General features: G+C 32.1%; 1 protein-coding gene across 1 annotated transcript in view; it reads right to left on the bottom strand.

Moving 5' to 3' along the window:
• The window catches only part of LOC148280499 (uncharacterized), a 215,475-nt gene that overhangs the window by 84,133 nt on the left and 107,854 nt on the right, over positions 1 to 23,488 (bottom strand). The window contains exon 3 of the mRNA XM_088228285.1: positions 21,104 to 21,166. The gene's annotated coding sequence lies outside the window, so the exon portion shown is untranslated. The remainder of the gene's footprint in view (positions 1 to 21,103; positions 21,167 to 23,488) is intronic.

Below are 23,488 nucleotides of genomic sequence, written 5' to 3' on the forward strand. Positions count from 1 at the left end.
AATTTAAGGACATCTTTAAAAAAGTTTGAATGATTTTTAAAGTCTGGCTGACCACACAAAGTAAGTAAGCATTTTGCAAAAAAACAGTCAACGCTGGTTTACCAGTTTAAAAAGAGTTTGAACTCTGATGTATGTTGTGACATTATGAATTTAATATGTTATTTAATATTTATGTTGGGGTACCTAATTATTAATAATCAGTTAATTATTTTGTTATGATAAATTTAAAAAAAAAATATTTGCGGTTAAAGGAATTTTGATGATTATTTAAAATCTGGATCACAACCTAACATATGTATTTTATAGAAAACAGCCAGAACTAACGTTGAATGATACCTCATTCAAATTTTAAATGCATGATGTGACATTCTGTATCAATTTTTTTTTTTTATTACAGGTATTTTTAAATAAATGAATATGAAATAAAAGTACTTGTGTATTTATTCACTTTTATTTATTTAAAGGATATTTGCGTCGCTTGGACATTTTTAATTATAATTAGAAAAAAACGTGAGAAATCTCACAAAAATGCTAATGACATGTCATCTCAATGCCTTAATGTACATTTCAATATTTTGTTAAATCATAAAAAAACACAGAACATGCCTAATAAAGCTACTTTTTAATCTGGGTCTGTAAGTCTTCACATCGCCACTCGAGTTATTTTTATACCATCGTGCTTTACGTGTCAAGAGAACAAAGATTTCTAGAGAAATTAATCTTCCTATCAGCATCTATACCGTAATTTTTTTCTAGTGTTGTAGGTTTTTTTTACTGCAAAATGAAAAATGTTGTTTTTGTTATCAACATTATTTTTAGAAGGTGATCATTACAGTTTTTTCTATGAAAGTGGCCCGTCTATTTTTAGCAGAACATATAATTGACCTAACTGCACCCGATAACACTAATATTTAGTTTTTTCAAAATTGTGGACTAGCTTCTTTCTGCTTAACTGCGTTCAGTTCATCTTCTACTGATATTGATACTGATGTTAAACACCACTCAATTTTTAAAAAATGTAAGCAAATAATTAGGAAATTCTGCCCTACGGGAAATTGGAAATAACAAATGTATTTTTACGCGCGGTAAAAATTATAGCATTTAATTGTATGTCGAAGTGTCTTGCAAAACGTATGAAAAAAAAAAGATTTTAATAAAAACGAACTACGTCGCATGACTTCATCAGTTCTTCCGAATCAACCGATGGTAAGAGAGTTGTGATAGATTTCCGGTTTACGGTGGGTCAACTGACCAATCAGCAGAACTCATCGAGACGAAGGGGAAAAGAACTTGAGACGTCACTCGCAAAGTAATTTAAAAAACACGCAACTTTGAAAAATCATAGCGCTGGTAACAAGATACATAATTTATTTGGCTTATCCATATTTCTTCAATTCTTTAATTTGTTGATTTTAGCGAAGTTAAAGAGCTGAAACCTTTATTGTTGCGAAGAGATTCGTCTGACTGAATTATTTCACATACTAGGCAACGCATGAAAACATTTTTTTAATTTTTAAACTTCTCCTTGGACCAGTTGGTTTCATTACAATATTTGAGTTTGTCCAAATGTTCGTAGACAAAAGAATGGATTTCACCCCCTCGGGAATCATTAAGATTAACAAATTACAACAGAGATGGAGAATACCTCAATTTTACATTTAACCCAGATATAGCAATAACCCAGAAAAACTTATTGTGAATCTAAACGGCCGTGAAAATCTAAAAAGTTGACGTATTGTGTGATTATTTATTTGTAATTTTATTTAAATTGAATGGCAATATTCATGTATTTTAATTTGTCTGTAATCGCGCTGATGACAACTTATCAGTGTTTTGAATTTAAAGCATTTAAGGAGTTTCGCAATATTATGTCTAAAACACAAAATTCAATGTCCAAATATGGAAAACGAGTCCGCAAAATGAACCAGTGTAATTATGGATTTTTTGCCGTGAAAATTAATGGCGGGAATTAAATTATTGCTGTAGAACAAATTGACAGCGCCAAACGCGTTGATTGGTTGACAGGAATTCAAAATTCGAAAAAGGAGCTCGCTTTCGGCGGTCTATTGGAAAAATTACGCAAATGAATTATTACAATTGTATGTAGGTACTATTCCGTGCTATTTTTTTTTGCACGACAACAGGCCAGGAGGCCCGATTACAGCGGTGAATTACAGCACGGAACACTCACCATCATCATTCCCTTTCCACACATAATGGTGCATAGGGCACTGAATTAGTACACCAATCGCAGAGTATCTTGATCATTTTTTGTTGCATGAAGGATGATCAGCCTTACGCTTCAAGTGTCAGTCGAGGGACTATAAAATATTCTAGTGTGAAAACACCCCTTTAAATAAATATTTCATATCAACCATGTCGGGAATCGAACCTGAGACCTCTTGCGTGGTAGGCAAACGCGTTGACCATTACACACGAGGCCGACGGAACACTCAGGCTTGCAAAAATCACATGAATTTTTTGGTGTTCTCACCGGGGTTCGAACCCGTAACCAACCGTGCGTGGGTGATAGAAAAAATCTTAATATTAATAAAGACACCGGATCAAAAATTCTACACGCTGAAAAGAAAATATTAAAATTATACAACTAAGATACTAAAAAAGCTATAAATAATTAAAAATATTTTTTTAAAAATAAACAACATTTACTTTAGTTTACTCCTGTTGAGTTTAAGACATACATAACGTATCCCCCTCACTCCACACCTTCTACCTTTACAAGAACATCATGACAAAAAGACTTTGCTTATTAGCTCCATATGTTAAAATTTAATATTTAGTAGAAACTGTTAAAATAAAATAGGATAAGATAAGATCAGATAGATCAATCAAGACAAGATCTGGACTTTTTTGGTTTAAGTTTACAACGATTTAAACGAGCACTAAATAAATAGTCCAGATCTTGTCTCGATGTCCCTTATGTTTGTCAATGCTTCTTTCTTTTTTAAAAAATGTGTTAAACTATTCTTTAATTGTAATATTTAAACCTTATAAATTGTATACATGGACAATGTCCGTTATTAAATAAATAAATAAATAAATAAGGAACAGATGCCGTGGCGCAGTTAGTCAAACGGCCAACTGTGAAACTGGCATCACGGGTTCGATTGCCGTCAGTTGCAAGAAAAAAAATGCAACAAATATTTTTTCTCAATTGGACTGGATGTTGGGATGTGTTATTCATAAATTTCTTCAATGTCCTTTCTTCCCTACCTGCCGAGAAGCCTCTGAAAAAGGCTTAGCGGGTTATTCCCTTTTTTAAAATCAAGTCGTATTTTGCGGACGATAAGACGCACCGGACCACAAGACGAATCCCAATTTTCGGTTGAATTTTCAGAGTAAAAAAGTGCGTCTTTTGTCAGAAAAATATTGAAGGTACATCGAAAAAGAAATTTGTGCAGCTTTAAAACCGGTCGGTTAAAAATAAAAAATAACAATCAAAGATTTTTTTTTTATTTGGAACATTTGTAGCACTAACTTTGTGGTTCGTTGTCATATTTTAGATGTATGAGTAAAATTACTTTTTTTTATGAACATGAATATGTGCGAATAAAAAGTGGTTCATAAAACAAAGTTATTTTATTTATACCTTAAGAGGTAATTGAGAGGTAAGGTTAAAGTTATTTAATATTCATTTTAATTATCAGATGAAAGTCAATTTCAATTTTATTTATTCATAAATATGTACATTACAAAATGGAATATCTCAATTCATACATATAGAAATAATTAAAACAATAAGGTAAAATTAGGTATATATAAAAATAACACATAAGTGTACATAATATCCAGAGAATAATATGTTAAAAAGTAAGAGAATCTTGTAACGAAAAACTCCCCCAGAGACGTGAAAAATGTCAACGTCCAAAGTAATATTGTTCAACATTGAGATAGCCCTTTCAACAGGCATAACAATTGGCAGGTTGGTCCTGTATATTGGAATGTGAAACAATCTATGTTGACGCTGTCTAAGGTAATTATACAGAACATAAAAGTTAATGCTCTGCATAATTTCAGGGTTGTCAATAATACCGCGCGACAATCGAAAGAAAGAAGTGCGTAGTCAAATACACATTCCTTCTGGTCTTCAAACTGCTGGAACCAAACATACCATGGAGGAACTCAGTGAGATAAAGCCATGGATAATATCCGCACTTCCTCGTGTAGAGAAACCGAAGGAGTTTCTTCTGAACCCTCTCCACCATAAGTTCTTCTGAACCCTCTCATCCTTCAACTCACACGGTCCCCAAATCATCGAGTCACTCTCGAGTCTACTTCGAACCAACGAGTTATAAAGAATTCTCAGTATTCGTGACTACCAAAAACCCTGGCAGTATGCAAGACGAATCCTAACATCTTCAACGAACTACTACAAAATGTTTTGATCTGATCGTAAGATGTCAGGGAACTCACAAAAGTGATGCCTAGATCTTTAACTTTCGAAATCCGCATAAGATTCTGGTCATTCATTCTATAGCGGAAGAAAGCGTTTTGTGGGCCCTGGTGAAAGACATAACTGATAATTTTGAAATATTGAACAATAATTTATTTCATCTTCCTCATTCAGATACGTTTATTATATCCGCCCGGAGAGTACGAAAATCATCCAAAGTTTTAACCCTCAAAAATAGCTTCACGTCATCCGCAAATAATTAAAAATGCGATTTGACTACAACTTTTTTAATTTCATTGATAAAAATAGAGAAGAAAGCAATGGGCCCAGGTTGGATCCCTGGGGGACACCTAGTAAGTTTTAAAAAAAACTATGCAAACAAGCCATGTGCAACGTATTGATTTCGGTTTCGGACGTAGCTCGCCTCGTCTAAGAAGTTTCGATTCCAGTATTGGTCTACAATCTTACGGATATACTCAAAATATTATTTAAAATACTCTTTACGTAAAGTCGGTCAAAGACCAATGTTTTTTCCTTTTTTTTCCTATTGTTCCGGTGTTTTTATTCCTTTGCTTTTGCATACAAAGCTTTTTTTCTTAGTATGTATATATTATTCAGCAGCTATTTTTCACGGGTCTGGGTCCGTTCCTCAATTTTTTTCCTTTTTATAACTAAGGTCTTCAGAAAGTCAATGTATCTTTCAGCAGTGGCTTAATATTTTATTACTTTCTCTGGATTTTCAAACATTTGGCCGTATTGCGCGCACATTTGTTTGCAGTTCAACTTCTCGGCGTCAAACATAGGACAATGACAATCATGTAATATGAGGCGACTGTTTTTGCAAGTGAGCTGACTCGGAACTCGAGAGAAATGCAGATAACTCATTAACTAGTTGGCGCCTTTGTAATTTGCGGTCTTATCCCCTTTGGTCCTTCTAGAATTGGATTTACAATAATAATTTCTGTTCTGGTTCTCGTTTGCCTTGTCCACAGTGACAATGGCGGACCTCCTTCGGTTATTTGCATCGCCTTTTGGCGCTTTTATACTTTAACACTAGTGAACCCGATTGCGGAAAAAATACCCAAGCGGCAATAAAGAAGCTCAATGGTTCAACAATTTTTTGAGTATGTCCAAATTTATTTAATTTGATTTATTTATGTTCACAAACAATAAACAGTACATATGACATTGGTATAACATTGGATAATATATGCTTGCTTGTTTATTAATTTAACTTAAATTTGTCTTTCTTGCTTACCGTAACACTTTATTTACTGTGTTTGCTTTACAGAATTTATTTTATAAGTTTACTAAATATTTTATTATTTTTTGTATATATGCTTACTGTTTTTTCTTGCCTCCCTTTGTTATATTGTTTTTTAACTTTGTAAAACTTTTTACTATATTCTTTCTAACTAATTTCACATATTTTTTCTGTATATTCTGTGTTTATTATTTAGTATGATAGCATGTATTTTATTTTTATTTTTTGTAAATGCCTTTTGGGCGTTAATGAACAAAATAAATGAATATTTTTTTTAGCTTTGTAATTTTGAAAATTCCCACTAAAATTTAGAAACTGCACCGCACTCGATGTCACGAGTTCTAGTCAGTGAGTGATCAAAACACACATCTAAACGGTGAAACATAGCTGACAAGAAGCAAGACAACATGGGTTTAACTGACGTTTATGGTACAAACCGCTAGCTTGCAGGCATTCCACGACATCGTTTGACATTATTGGATTATTTTGAAGGAAAGACAAAGAGTTTTTTTGTTTCTGACATTTAAAACTTGAACCCCGTACAATTGTAATTTGTACCCTCAAAACACGCTTAACTTCGAAAAACATAGCTACCCGTAACCGCAAATATGTTACGGTTGCCACAACAACATAACATCGCTTTAACTTGTTGGTTATCGCCAACACTTGGTACATCGTCGAGAAACTTCGCCGTAAATTAAATGCTGTGATTTTAACCATGTGTAAGAAAACATTTTATGTTTTAAATTTCCAATAGCATCGACCGTTCTCATTCTGTTTGCCCCTTGAACGACAAACAGTTTGTTTTTATTTCTGACATTAAAAAATTTAACCCCGCACAGTTACAATTTGTAAATCAAACACGCTAAACGTCTAAAAACATGGCTACCCAGTTGCAATCATAATTGCCAATGGTTACTATAGCAAAATAACAACGTTATAATTAACAGCATTTAATTGCACAGCGAAGTTTTGTGAAAAACGTACAACTTGAAATCAACCAATTATAGAGAGTTGAGATAGATTTCCAGTTTATGGGGCCAGCCAATTCACCAATCAGCAGAACTCACCGAAGAGAGCTTGTGACGTCACACGCACACTAATTTCAAAATAACAAAACTTTTGGAAATCACAGCGCTGATAATACAACTTTTTTTTTCAGCTCAGTTTTATCAATTAACACTTTTTTTTATTAAATGGCTGAACATCCTATATATATATATATATATATATATCTATATATATTTGGATAATTTATGCAACGCAATTTTTGTGAAAATCACCCCAAGGGCGCTGTACAATAAATAAATATCCCAGCACGTCTTGCAGCTACAGAGCGCATGGACAGTAAGAAATCTAGCCCCTTTTTATATACATATACTTTTTTTTTTATCCTAATAGAGAAATACCTACTACGTTTTTTAGTTAATCTTAAATTTATTGGTCTATGAAATACTGTCGAGTAAAAGAAAAAAAAAAGTTCTTATTAGTAGCATTTAAAAAAAAAAAAAAAAAATTCATTGCATTGGCCACGCCCTTGATAAATCACGATTCAGTTAATTTTTCAACTTTGTTTGTGACCGTTTAAATTTAAATAGAACATCGTTACGAATTCTGGCGTTACATTTGTAAAGGCCAAATATGTCGCGTTTTTGTAAATATAATTTTTTTAACAATTTCATTAAAAAAATTACGTTTGAAAACATTTCTCCACAAAATCCATATTGATTTTAAAAGTACAATTAATTTTTCCAAATCCATTTCACACGTTTTTGTCGATATTCGTAGTAAGTGATATTTTCCTTTTGTGTACTTTTCTCGATGTTGTTTACTGGTTAGTATATTGGCTATCGTACATGCCGATCTTTAACAATTTTGATCAAGCAAACAGTCTTTTTAGGGTTAACTGCTATCAGACCGGTCTACGGACAAGTAAAGATGTCCTACATATTGGCCGCCTATACTGGAAACCTTACTTCGGCGTAAGGAATAGTAGGCAATGATAAGAGGGACTGCTATTATTTTTATTTTATTTTTTATTATTTTTATTTATTTATTTATATATCAACAGTTCAAAGAACCTTTTACAATAATTATTTTTACAGAAATAATTACAGCAGTGAACAATATAATATGAAATATAACTATATAATTCAACTAAATAATTAAAACTAAACAAATTAGTTTTTTTTTTAATCTGCAAAAAAAGTTTAAAAAAAATATACAAATATAAGATGACAAATAAAAGATAACAAATTGAAGTGAGAAAACCTTATGTTCTAAATATAAATATAGCAAATCAAAATTGAGAATAATTTAACATAAACATAAAGTGACTAGTATTTAGCTAGGTTATAATGAAAAAGAAAAATAATTCTACAATAAGATTAAATAAATAATACGTTTTTTGGATCAACGTGAAAGCTTAAATAATCTTAATAACACCTTTATTTTATCAGTTGGTTGGAAGAAGTTGGAATTTGGCAATAAATCCACAAATGTATGATTTAACTAACTAACTAACTAACTAACTAACCATCACGCCATTTCCCCGGAGGGGTAGGCAGAGAGGATAGAACGCCACACCACTCTGTCCTGGCACACTTCCTTTGCTTCCTTCACATTCATACATCTTCTCATGCACGCACGTCGATTATTCCGACTTTTCACATGACCACTTTCAAGAATTTGTTGTACTTGATCATGCCATGTCTTTCTCGGCCTTCCTCGACTTCTACAACCAGACACATTCGCATCATAAATCTTTTTAGCCGTTCTTTCATCATTCATTCGCTCCACATGACCGAACCATCGCAAAAGACCTTTCTTAATTTTGTCGATAATGCTTAACTCAGCCTTGCATTCTGCTCTAATTTCCACATTAGGGCACCTATCATACATTGTTTTTCCGCACATTCGCCTGAGGGATCGCATTTCAACAGCATTCAGTCTACTTTCGTCCCTTTTTTTCCAACTCCATGCTTCGCTTCCATACATTAGGGTTGGTACCAGAACTCCATTATGAACTGCTAATTTAGCCTCTTGCGATAGACACTTATTTGCTACGACAGACTTTAAGGCACCATTAACTCTGTTACCGGCACTAACCCTCCTTTCAATATCCTTGTCCATATTTCCATCTCTCGTAAACATACTACCCAGATATACAAATTCCTTATTTATTACCTGTTTCAAACTGTCTCCATTTACTACAATCTTACATTCAGTCATAGTTACATTTCTTTCAAAGACCATGACGTTCGACTTTTGCACATTCATTAGCAAATCACTCTCCTTGCACACTTCGTAAACCTTTGTAACCAAGGATTGCAGTTCCTCTTCGCTGTCAGCTAGGAGGACTGCGTCATCGGCGTACAGAAGGCAACTGACAGTTAGATTACTCATTTTCGCTCCCACATACATACTTTTCAATTCTTTCATACATTTATCCATGTATATGTTGAATAACCACGGTGACATTACACATCCCTGTTTGACTCCTTTAGGGATGTCAAACCAGGAAGTTAATGACCCATTTACCCTTACACACGCTACACTATCTTTGTACAAAGAAGCAATAGCGCGGACAAGGTTGTCACTCACTCCATACTCCGATAGAACCATCCATAATTTTTTCCTATTAACTCGATCAAATGCTTTTTGCAAATCAACAAAAGCGCAAAAAAGCTTCTGGTTTTTCGCCAAAAACTTTTCTGTCATATTGCGTAATGCAAATATTTGATCCATACATCCTCTACCATTCATAAATCCACTCTGTACATCCCATACTTTCTCCTTGGTCACGTTTCTTACTCTTTCTTCTTATGATTTATATAAAAAGAAATAAACAAAAATACGTATCCAGTAAAATTTAATAATATATTTTAAAATAAATTCATTCCTTTTCTAAAAAATAACGAGTGAGATTACATTTTAATGCATTTACAGAGTTTGTATTAAAAATATCAAATATTTTTTCGAACTTATTTCCATACCTATGTATTCTGGATAAAGATGAATGCATTTCGAAGTTGGTACGAGAATTGTTACAATAAAATAATTCTCTACTTCTAGTGCACCTACCAGGTATTCGAATTTAAATTAGTTCAAGTAAACTCCCTAATGATCTCCCTCAAACCATCATTAACATGAAAAATCTTCAAATGAAAAAAAAAGAACTGAAGAAATATCTTCTAGATACTTTAAAGTGCCTGTTTATAAATAAATCTGTAAAATACAAATAAAATAAATGTAATATAAACCTGTCTTAAAAAAAAAAAAATGTGTCCCACCGAAAAGTCTTTAGACTTAGTGGGTAACAAATTATTATATGTATTTTTTAATTACAAAATAAACGCTGCTCTGCAGCACTGAAACTGAAACTATGTGCTATTATATGATATATTTACTCAGTAAGAGGCAAATGCTGCCTATATAACGCTTTTACATTTATTATACTCAACAGGTGCGAATATCTTTAGTTTAGAATTCAGAAGGATTTGGGCTGGTTTGATATTCTTGCACAAATTAATATCTAACTGTATAGATGCCCATGATATTCTTTCTCAGATAAACCTCAATGTACCTCGCCGTATCTTGCGTACCAATTGGGAAATTATAAAACCAATATCGGATTTTTGTCTCCTCTGCCAAGGATCCTCAGAACATAGAACAAAATCTCATTAAACGGTACTGTCGATGTGTTCTAACAGCAAATGCAAGTATTCAAGAAGCAAGCGGTGTTGTTACTCCTGACTCGCGATGATACACTTGCCATGTCCGCCTAAATTATGCCATAATTATACATTTGTAAATTTAAATAGACTTTAAGATTGTCTAGGTTAATTATAATTTTATTATATAAAGTCAATAATGCCAATCTGTTATAGCTTTCATAAACCTGTTAATTGGCTTGAAAAAAAAGAATCGTGACACCTTACTAGAGCCCAAAACAGCGAAGAAGTGAGTTTTAAAATTAGGCGTCTAAGAATAATTTTAATGTCTTGGTGGAAGAAAAACACAATTATGTGTATGAAATTAAACTTGCGTGGATTTCTGAGTGAAAAAAAAACCAGAACACTTGACGAGTGTTTTCGATTCGATAGATGCTCTCAGGTAAAAATCCTAAATGAGGAAATAAACTAAAGATAATTAATTCCACCCGTCGTTTAGTGGTTGACGTATTCGCCTACCATTCTTAAGGGTTCGGTTTCGATACCTGGTAGGGTGGATGTGAAATATTGATTTTAAGATGTTTTCTGAACTGCAATATTTCATCGTTCCTGGACCGGCACCTGAAGCGTAAGACTTATATCCTAGCCTTCTCTATGCTGCATCTGGCTTACCAATGCAGTGCCCTATGCAATACTGGAAACTGAAAGGATATGATGATCATGTCTTATGTCTTATATTATTTTTTATGTCAAAGCATTATTGGCGTTTAAAAAAAGAAGTAAACAATTAAATAAAAAAAAATAGATAAATTAAAACGAATTGTAATAAAACGTATTCTAAAGTTTAATTGAAATATTTTTGTTCCATATTGTAATATAATATAGTAATATGTCAAACGATTTTTTGGTCCGTCTATTAGCTTATTTCCACGACAAAGTTAATCACATATTAATTGATCGAATTCAATTATTTGATCCGATGATAAACAGATTAGCATAGTTTTTGTCGTATATATTATTTACATATGTAATAAGTTACATACATTTAATCATTTCATCCAGTAGAATTTTAAAATGAAGAGACAAGTCGCTATTGCAAATTTATTTTTAATCCTGTTTTGCGATTTGCGCATAGTAAAAATTAATTTTATCTAAAACACACAATTTAAACATTTTTATCTCAACACTTTTGAGAAGGACACATGGATGTCTAGGCATTTACAGGGCTCATGACCTGTCATTAGCTGGTGTAAGTGGCTACTTTACGCACCGTGTAAAAATTACCATTCTGCCGATGTTTAAACATCCACATTTCCTTAACTCTTCGATCTGTTTTGTTAAGTAAAAGAGCTGAAACCTTTATCATATGGTTGAAATTCATCCAGCTGAACTATTTCTAACAGCAACGCCTGAAAACAATTTTTCAATTCTTAAACTTCTCCTTGTACCAGTTAGTTTAATCAAATCGCACTTTTCCCTCTTTCCAATTGTTCCAAGAAACTAAACTTTTAGATATAAGACGACTTGTTTTCAATGTTTAAAATATATATTTAATAACCAAAATGTATTTACAAGTAATTCAAATAGATCAAGTCAAAGAAGGAACCAAAAATTTTAGATTTTTTTTTTACTGATAATATTTCATTTTCCTTCATTTAAAAAACACGTAGTATCCTGGATTCAAACTAAAGATATTAACTTTTTTCTGTGATATATTTTGTTGTCCTTTAATAATACGGGATATTTTTTTGTTTTATTTTTTTATATTTTTTATTTCCCTTTTTAAAATAAAAAATTACCTTATAATCCTTTCCATAATATTTTCTTTTCTCTTTTTTATATGACATAAAAATTCTACACCAGTCTATTTATTATAGGAGCAAAAATTCATAAACATTTCTTGTATTCCCACGAACAGGCCGTGCCTTTGTAGAATTTTTTTGTTTACTATTTTTACTGTTGAAATGTATTTCATTGCTATGTCATTATCTTTTATTTTTGGTATACTCTGTTTTACCTCTTATGTTCATTGTTAAAAAACAAAAAAAAATAAAAGTAAATAAAATAAATAAAAAATAAAAAAAATTTTTTTTAGACACTCTGGGGAGGTGACAGCATAGGGAGCAAGAAAAAACATTAAAGAATACAAGCGTTTGGAAGTTAAAATATTGATTAAAAAAATTATAGCGTAATAATATTTTTTAAATCTCTCTTTTTCTTGTACCTGTAATTCTTGTTTTTTTTTTGTAATTTTATTTGGGTACGTTTTATTATAGTTGTTTATTAATCCAGGTAACGCCAGCCGCTGGAAACACCACCACACCATATTCGATAAACAGTTATTAGTGGCAGTTTTTCATACTCAGAATTGTATGAAATGTAGGTAACCTTTACTTGCCAAGAATGTGTAAAGCGTAATGATAGTATTAGTAATTAGACCTAGTTTACACGCAACAGATTTTTAAATTTTCACTACGCAATAAATTGACAATATGTAAGTATCTTCGCCAAAGAGCCTGGAGCCTATGGGAACGCCTAAAAAACTCTAATAACGAAATTCTCCAAGCCACTGCAGGGTGGATCCGTTCACCGCTGTTCGAGCGATGGCGCGATATGTTAAGACCACCATAAGTGCTGCAATATAAAATTTTATTTTATGTTAATATTTATGTTTATTGTTATATTTTTGTTTATATTTATAATTATGTTCATGTTTATATGGTAGAATTGGCTCTGCACTTCATAGCCATTTTACTGGAGTAAAAAAAAATAAATTAAAAAATTACCAATTCATGCGGTTGAACATAAAAAGTGAAAATTTGTTACTAGTGAGAAATTGCGTTAGTGCGATTACATCTAAATCCCAGTTAATTAAGTGATCTTTGTCAAACAAACAAACAAACCAGTAAGGGTAAACAGAGAGAATAGAACGCCACATCACTCTATCTGTGCATACAGATCTCGCTTCCACTACATTTATACATTATTCCAACTTTCAACATGTCCATCTTCAAGTAATTGTTGGATTTGGTCATGCCATGTCTTTCTCGGTCTTGCTCTATTTCTGTATCCGCCAACATTTGCATCGTAAATATTTTCAGCCATTTTTTTGCTGTCCATTCGCTCTACATGTCCAAATCAACGCATCGCTCCTTTCATGATTTTGTCGATGATGCTTATCTCAGCCTTGCATAATGTACGGATCTCAACATTTGTGCATCTATCGAGCATAGTTTTACCACACATTCGCCTGAGAGATCGCATTTTGACAGCATTCAGCCTACTTTCATCCCTGTTTTTCCAAGTTCATACTTCGTTCCCAAACATCAAGGATGGGACCAGCACTCCATTGTGAACTGCTAATTTTGCCTTTTGCGACAAATATTTATGATATATTTAATACTTTGCTTTCGTTATCAAATCAAATATTATGCCGAGTATTTATTTGTTACAGATGTAATATTTCCTTTTTTATATATAAATACTGTTAACCATTGTATTCTTTTCTCGATGTTTTTGTTCTTTTTTTAAATATAATGCTATTTTTTATTGTACTTCTTTTCACTGGTTTTATTGTAATTATGTAAAAGGTTCATGAAACCGTAAATAAATAAATAAATTACTAAATCCAACAAAGTTTATATTTATATTAAGTTTATCTCTGCCTAACTTAAAAAATAAAGTGACCAACATATTTTTATCAAAAAGAGCAAATCAACTTCAGGAGATTAGGTTGGAATGGTTACAATTTGATTGATTAATGCATTTTGTTATTGTATATTTTTTTAAAAATATAAATGTATTTCAAGTAATTTTTTATGTGTATAGTACGGTATATTAATATTTCATACTCGATATTTTTATATTTTTATTTTTAAGCACTCTTTATACCACATATATGTAAATGACAGAAATGCCGTACATAAATAAATAAAAAAAATAATAATATAGACAAATTTAAAGTCGGAATAATCAGCGCGCGTGCAGAAGATGATGAATGTAGAGGAAGCGAGATGCGTATGCAAAGATAGAGTAATGCGGCGTTCTATCCTCTGCCTCCCGTGACGAGGAAACGGCGTGATGGTTTGTTTGTTTGTTTGTTGATGGCAGTAAAATACCGGTCGTGTAAACTCGCCTAGCTGGGGTATTATGTTGTGCGAACTTGTCAAATTGGCGGCTAATAAATCAGAACAGCCGCGCCGTCAGAAGTTGTACATATTGAATAACAATTATTAGGCCAATCTTGTTATCCTATATTCTATGGTGCACAAACTATTATGCATACATGTTTTATAAGCATATTAGCATATGACGTTCTCGGTTATCTTGGTAGACATATATAAATCTTTTTATTTCATCGGTACTCCAGTAGAGAAATATCACTTTTTTCACAAGGGTTATTTATTTATTAACGGACATTGTCCATGTATACAATTTATAAGGTTTAAATATTACAATAAAAGAATAGTTTAAAAAAAAGAAAGAAGCATTGACAAACATAAGGGACATCGAGACAAGATCTGGACTATTTATTTAGTGCTCGTTTAAATCGTTGTAAACTTAAACCAAAAAAGTCCAGATCTCTTCTTGAGTTAACAATACGACAAAGACGGGTCATTGGAGAATTTAGGCCATAGTTTGTTCTTTGCTGATCGATGAACAGTACTTCATTGTTTCTCAATCTACGAGTCGGAATATTGAATTTTACTTGTCCCAGTAATGATGGAACATCGATTATACCATTTAGTATGCCGAACATATATATGGAGTCAATATTAGTCAGGGTTCAAGAAATACTGTCAGCATAGAATTAAGAATAGTCCAGAAACCGCATAACATCAAACAGAAGGCGACTCAACTACTCATAAATAAGTAGGTTTACGTTTTGACCCATTAGTTTCTTTGTAGACGCCGCCGCTTAGTACGCAACTCCTGATTTTAATTAAACTATGCCGTGTTGTGTCCTTGTAAAAGTAGTGTAAAATTACTGCTAGGATCTTAAAGAAACAGGATGCAATCACATTTCACGTGTTATTTGCAAATGGATGTGTATATAACAAATGCATTACTTAAAAATTGAATTATTTTTCCATCTGTCAGATTGTCGAAGAAACAAAATAGAAAATTTGTTGGTGTTGCCAGGGAAGTATTTTTTTTTTACCCTACTTTGCTCATCTAATGAAAGAATTAATGAAAATTAGACCTCAGATTAAACAACGCCGTGGGAGACATTGGAACGACATTATCTTTAAAACAACAAATATTATTTAACATGATATAAAAATATCCGTTTGATGTCAAATAAAATTTGTTTTATATTTTAAGTTTAAAGTTCATCAATTCAATTACTCTTATTAAATGACCCTTTACTTATCTACTATGTTGTGTCAATCAATGTTTCCGCGTGCACAATAAGATTAAGAGATTACTTTTTTTTAAACTTACATTAGTATTATGATTTTTTTTTCTTCCCATGAAGCAACATTAGCCGGTGACTTCACAAATGCACGCGGCGAAAGTAAGGCGGAGTGGGGGAATTATTGGACACAGTCCGAGGTATTCAAATATGATTCTACGCTCCTTCTGGACTATTCTTAATTCTCTGACTGTCAGATAAAAAAAAATATTTGTCCTACATATTAGTAGAAGAAAAAAAAAGTTTAAATTTGTAATATTGAATACCCCAAAAACGGTCATTGCATTGGCCACGCCCCTAATCCGTCATGATTTATGTTAATTTTGAACTTTGTTCCTAACCGTTTAAATTTTTATAGAACATCGCAAAATTAGCAGTTTACAATGGAGTCCTGGTCCCGACCTTGATGTATGGGAGCGAAGTATGGACTTGGAAAAACAGGTATGAAAGTCGGCTGAATGCTGTCGAAATGCGATTTCTCAGGCGAATGAAAGTCGGGTTGTGGTCCTGTGGCTGGTGTCTCGGACTCACAGACCAAAGGTCTGTGGTTTGAATCCCACTCTACCTCAACTTGATTCCCATTTTCTAACAGTGAGTTATTTACAACTCGTTGAAAATGGCCCTCAAAATGAAATATTTGGGTAAATCATAAGAATGCAAATATTTATTTAAAAAAAAATAATTAAAAAATGTGTGGTAAATAATTGTACGATAGATGCACAAATGTTGAGATCCGTACATTAGTCTGAGATGGGCATTGTCGACAAAATCAAGAAAGGAGCTCTGCGTTGGTTCGGACATGTAGAGCGAATGGACAGCGAAAGAACTGTTAAAAATATTTACGATGCGAATGTTGATAGATGCAGAAATAGAGGAAGCCCGAAAAAGACGTGGCATGACCAAATCCAACAAATACTTAAAGATGGACATGTCAAAAGTCAGAATAATCGGCGCGCGTGCATGAGAAGATGTATGAATGTAGAGAAAGCGAGATCTGTGGGCAAAGATAGAGCTATGCGGCGTTCTATCCTCTCTGACTACGTTTAAGGGGAAACGGCGTGATGGTTTGTTTTTTATGCATCATGATATTTTGATGTTTTTTTTATTATTTCATTGAATACAAACTGTTATTTGATATATTATTTATTACTTTAGTTACTTTTCTACAAACTGTTTTGAGTTTTTTATTATATATACGGCCTAAGCCAATTACTACAGCTACAGGAAGAAACATAAATGCAAGAAACTGAACAAAAAGAACATAAAACCATATAGCAAAGACAAATAAAAAAAAACAATAATGGTATTCGTAAAAACTTTTTTTAAATTTTGAATAGCTAATTTTGCAATGGTTGATTTAAGTGCACCGTTTACTCTGTTCCCGGCACTCACCCTCCTTTCAATATCTTTCTCAGAATTCCATCCCTAGCAAACATACTTCCCAGGTATGCAAATTCATCTACTTTTTTTAGTATAACCTCATTCACAGTGATTTCACATTTCGTCATACTTCCATTTCTTTCGAAAACCATCACATTCGATTTATCGACATTCATCAGCAAATCGCTTCCCTTGCATACATCGTAGACTTTTGTTACCAAGAATAATTGTTCTTCTTTATTGTGAGCAAGAAGCATGGCATCATCAGCATACAAAAGACAATCGACAGTTGAATCACCCATTTTTGCTCTTATTCTTAAGCCTTTCAGTTCTTTCATACAGTTTTATAATAAGCCGTATAAAAAGATATATAATAAGCAAATAAAATAATGGAAGGAAAGAAGGTTAGTAAATTTTCTCCAGTATTTATTTATTCATATTTTACTCATACAAACTATAAACAATAATAAAAATAATGTGACCTTACTGGGGTTACCCGTGCCGAGGACACTTAACGATAAACTTTTTTGAAATTAACAAATGACAACAGGGATGGAGAATACCTTAAAAAAGGTAAAATGGAAGTCTAGGCATTTACAGGGCTTATGACCTGTCATTGGCTGGTTTAAGTGGTCACTTTACACACTGTATACCATTCGCCATTTACCTATGTTTGAACATCCAAATTTCTTCAATTCTTCAAATTGTTGATTTTAGTGAAGTTAAAGAGCTGAAACCTTTATTTTTGTGAAGAGATTCATCTGACTGAATTATTCCACATACTAGGCAACGCCTGAAAACAATTTTTCAATTTTTAAACTTCTTCTTGGACCAGTTAGTTTCATTACAATATTTGAGTTTGTCCAAATGTTCGTAAACAAAAGACTGGACTTCACCCCCTCGGGAGTCACTAAGATCAACAAATTACAACAGGGATGGAGAATACCTTAAATAAGGGAGTATGGAAGGTTTTAACATTTGAGAATAAACAAAGAAGACTAACTTAATAAACGGAGATAATTAACAAAACATTCAGACTGTTTTAAAAACTAGGTATATATATGTACATCTATATTATTTATATTACAAAACACACAATGAAAATAACAAAAACCTAACATAAGCTATACACTTGTGGAGCAGTTGATTAAATATTGGTTTGGGCGAATGAGACAATCCATTTTACTTCTACCTAGCTCCACTATCCATTTTTTATAGCCTTTTTAAACATTTTCTCGTTACTAATTGTTTTAATAGATAGTAGAAGTAGGTTATAGATTTTGATTGAATAATACGCAAAATCCCTTTGTCCAAAAGTGGTATTAGTTTTAATTTGTTTAAGTTGTCTTTGAGTTGAAGATCTAGTGATTATATTATTTGTATGTGATGTATTGTAGGGGTTATGTCTATCATTTCAGTAAGAGTAGTTTTTGAATATGTAGGTGAGTATTGTTTTAGCGTATAATTATTTTGGTGTCATAAGTTGTGATTTATGGAATATTTCTTCAATAGATGTCTGTATCGGGACTCTGAGTATTATTTTTAATTATGGATTTTTGTGCAACAAACACACTATTTAAAACTGTGTCACTCGCACCACCCCAACCGATTATTCCGTACTCCAAAATTGATTGGCACAATGTATGTATTTTAAATGAGTTGATTTTTCAGCTGGAGACCTAACGATACGACCAAACGTTATTGTATGGAATATGTATATTAGAAAGTCGCGTAGAATAAATGCTCACACAACTCCAGTTTTCTTGAATAATAGCAAAACGCGACTAAAGACTGCTCGTTCGGTTTCAATTTCCGAGCGATTTGGCTCGAACTTGTCGGCGCCATTTATGGAAGGAATAATGATTTGAAGGTTGGCCACACTGCGGTAGGCCGAGATCATTGCAAATTTAAAAATTATTCATATTTCGAACGAGTACCTGTCAAAAAATTTCAAACACATGTTCTGTTATCAAATATAGAGCGAAATTTGAATTGAATTAGTATTTTGTTAAATTTGGTAATGTATCAAAAATAAGACACGTTTATTGGAATTAAATTATACTTTATTTTTTGAAATACACAAGTATCATAGAACCAAGAATAGTCCAGAAACCGCATACGCACATCAAACGTTTTGGCCCATTAGTTTCTTTGTGAACGTCGCTCAGTACGCAACTCCTGATTTGAATTCAACTTTGTCGTGTTGTGTCCTTTTAAAGTGTAGAAATACTGCTAGGATCTTAAAGAAACAGGATTCAATCACATTTCATGTGTAATAATTAAATAATTGTGTATATAACAAATGCATTACTTAAAAATTGAATTATTTTTCCACTCGTCAGATTGTCGAAGAAACAAAATAGAAATTTCGTTAGTGTTGCTATGGTAGTAAATTTTTTTACCCTACTTTGCTCATTTAATGAGAGAATTAATGAAAATTGGATCTCAGATTAAACAACTCTGTGGTGGACATTTGACCGACATTATCTTCAAAACATCAAATATTATTTTACATGATATAAAAATATCCGTTTTATGTAAAATAAAATTTGTTTTATTTTTTAAGTTTAAAGTTCATTAATTCAATTACTCTTATTAAATGACCCTTTACTTATCTACTCTACTGTGTCAATCAATATTTCCGCGTGCACATTAAGATTTTAGAGAAATTAACAAAATGGTTTTTTTTACCTTACATTTGTGTTATGATTTTTTTTCCCATCAAGCAACATTACGCTGCAACCTCACAAAAGCGCGCGGCGAAAGTAGGGCATAGTGGGGGAATTATTGGACACAGTTCGATGTATTCAAATATGATTATACGCTCCTTCTGGACTATTCTTAATTCTATGACAAGTATATTGTGACGCGTTTCGTCTTGTTAGGACATTTCAAAAAAACATTTTCACAAAACAAAAGGTTTTTTTAAACGCGTCACAATATACGCTCTTGTATATTTAAAAAAAGTCTCGGTACGCCGTTCATTTTGTTGCCCGCATTCACTTTCCTTTCAACATATTTTTCTAATCTTCTATCTCTTGAAAACATGCTTGCTTAATTTATTTAAAAATTCTAATTTTCGTTTGTAACGTGTTGAAGGATTATTTTATACATCATATATATATATTTTAAAATAAAATAACAAAACCTCATCTCCGTCTTTTTTGATAACGCGACAACAATCATTTTTCGGAACATAATTTCAAAATATCGTTGCATGAAGCATAATGTCAATTTAATTATACCTCGGTGATATTTACCGCTCTGATTTTTTTGCATCCCCTTTCACAGTAGCAGTGTCTCGATTATGGAATAATCTACCCAGTTATGTCAGAGACATCCCTTCTTTATTTACATTTAAATCACGTATGAAATGTCACTTCCTGAATTTTTGAGTTTTTCCTATCCTCTCCCTCTTTCTTTTCCTCTCTTTCCCGTTCTTTCTTCGTAGCATTGTGTAGATATTTAATCAATTTTTACTTCTTAAAAAACTCGTATATATGTATGAACGTCAATGTTTTGATTTATTATTAAAATATACATACAATATGTTTATTAGCCACTGATTTTCTCAAAATAAACGGTTTATGTAGGTAGGAAGAAATTGCCTTAAGGCAATATGTCCGCCCTTGTGCATTTTTTTCTTTTCTTTAAACCAATCGACAGGTTATTAGGTAAACCCTTATGGTTTGGTATATAAAAAAGTATTAAAAAAAATAATTAAATTAATATTTAAAAATGTCCTATGATCAAAACATGAGTTACATATTGCAAACAACAAAATATAAGAAAAAAATGTAAAGAGAGAGATAATTATTATATCAGAGTGACAAGAGACAAGACGTGATTGCCCTGCCGGTAAGTTTCATCTTTCGAAAACTGAGTTAATAATAATATAATGTATAATTATAATGTTAGCTGTATAAAGTGTTTAAATAAATAAAATGATTTTTTACCTATTTTAAATCCTGATTTCTTTTACTTAATAGAAATCTTTGAAGTCATGACATCAAACTCATCTGAAAAAAAAACATGAAATTAGTTTTGTTATAATCAGGCCATGACAGGTCACATTTTTATTTTTTGGAAGAATTACAAATTTGTATTTTAACACTACATTTGAAATTTTGCTTTATCTGATCATGCCACGTCTTTATTGGTCGTCTTCGTCCTACGTAACCATTTATTCTCGCCACAAAATACATATGTAATAGAAATAAAACAGACGTGATACTTTAATCTGAAAATTTGGAATAACTAGTTAGGTGTGTTTTTTTTACCACAACAGACCAGAGGTGCAATTATGAATCATCTCTATCCCCTAGAGCAGAGGTTCCCAGCCCCGTGTCTGCGGGCACCATGGCGCCCGCGGAACGATTCGTATGTGCCAGCCACTATTTGACAGAGACGTAATTTTTCACAAACATTAATTAAAAATGTGAATTATTTTGAATTTTTTTGAGTGCCTAGGTTTATTAAATACGTTCGTATGTTTATTTGCGATATTGTATGTATGAATGGTTCCTTTTCTGACAGTACTTGTTGCAACTTGTCTAGCGGCGAGCCAGACTGCACTCTTCACGCTGGCCTGGAACGGGGAGTGCTAATTGCACATCACTCCTTGTACACGCAGAAAACCCAAAGTGAACGAACGCCATGAAATGAGCCGAGCCTGAGCGTTTCCCACATTTAAAGAAAATGCTAGGTAACAATGAATTAACATTATTTATTAAGCATCTTCAAGTGTTAAAAAAACAGTTTGAAGAGAGATTTTTGCAGTATACACATATCGAGCCAATTGTTTTCTTCCGTATCAATCCTTTTATTTGCCAAATAAATAAAATAGAAATTGCCGCATGTATTGCAGATTTTGTTCAAGGTAAGACAGATGAACTAGAATTAGAAATTTTGGACCTTAAGAATGATATTTTGCTAAAATCCTTAATATTAGAGGACTTTTGGAATACAGTGGACAGAGAAAAGTTCCCATTTTTGAAAAAAGCGGCATATAAAATTAAATCATTTTTCGGTTTGACATATTTACGCGAATCATTGTTTTCAAACATGAACTCAATAAAATCAAGATATAGATCTCGACTCACCGATGAGCATCTTTATGATTGTTTGCTGACAGGATTATAGTCATACTCTCCTAATTATGAGGCACTGGCCAATGATATGCAATGCCAAAGATCACATTGATATATATATAAATATAAAAAATGACTGGATTTATCATGCGGCTGTGTAAATCTTTTAAAAATTTAGGTTCATTTATATTGCTTTACATAACATACGTACGCCCATCTTGAAAATTGCACTGCTATCTGGTCTCCTGTTTATAAATTAAATATTAATAGAATCGAGAATGTTCAAAAAAATTCCTGAAAAAACTAGAATACAAATTTCATTTGCATTTTCCAAATTATTTAGCTTCATTAAAATTTTATAACCTTGTTTCATTAGCACACAGAAGAGATATGTTTGATCAGATCCTGCTTTATAAAATTGTCAATAATAAATTCGATTCCCCGGAACTCATTAATCTACTTGCTTACCGTGTCCCCTCCAGGCCAACTAGACTCTCTGATATTTTCTATATTCGTAAATTTAAAACTAATCATTGGAAACATTCTACAATCCCTCGTATATGTGAAACATTTAACAAAAAATTTAATAGTCTTGATATATTTAACACTCCATACAATATGTACAGAAGAGAATTAAGAGGCTTGATTCATGTTCTTCATTCATAATTCGTTTAATCATTAAATCAAATGCAATTTTCCACTCTCACTTTCCTTCAATCATCCTTTACCACTCCTTATCAATTTCCTTCTTTTCCTTTCCACTATCTCCTTGTTTTGTCTATATTTATCTTATTTTAATATATAGTATATTTATTATTTATATAGTTTAAACTTCAAGCCGTCGTCGCTTTATTACAGTATTATTTAGTGAATACATATAATTGGATGGCAGGCCCTAATATGTATACATTTTATAATTATTTTTTTTAAATATTCATTTAACCTGTACATCTGTTTGTATTCGAAATAAATAAAATAAAATAAAATAATATAAAATATTTTTTTTCATTAATAAATTTTATAAAAAGTACATGTTTTTGAAAAATTCTAAACATATCTACTTTTACACATCTAGTAAATGTTATCACTGTAACTCTCCAAAAAAAGACACTTACTCTTCTGCTTGGAGACTGACTTACACTGTTTTAGTTGTTTATTTATAGGAGTTTATTTTTAATTTTAAATACGAGTACATGAAAAAGAAAAACATAGGATATATAAAGAAAAAACATAAAACAATAATACATTTAT

Source organism: Micrasema longulum, unplaced genomic scaffold, assembly GCF_059751315.1.
Source record: "Micrasema longulum isolate JH-2025_06_02 unplaced genomic scaffold, ASM5975131v1 h1tg000575l, whole genome shotgun sequence".
Classification (NCBI taxonomy): domain Eukaryota; kingdom Metazoa; phylum Arthropoda; class Insecta; order Trichoptera; family Brachycentridae; genus Micrasema; species Micrasema longulum.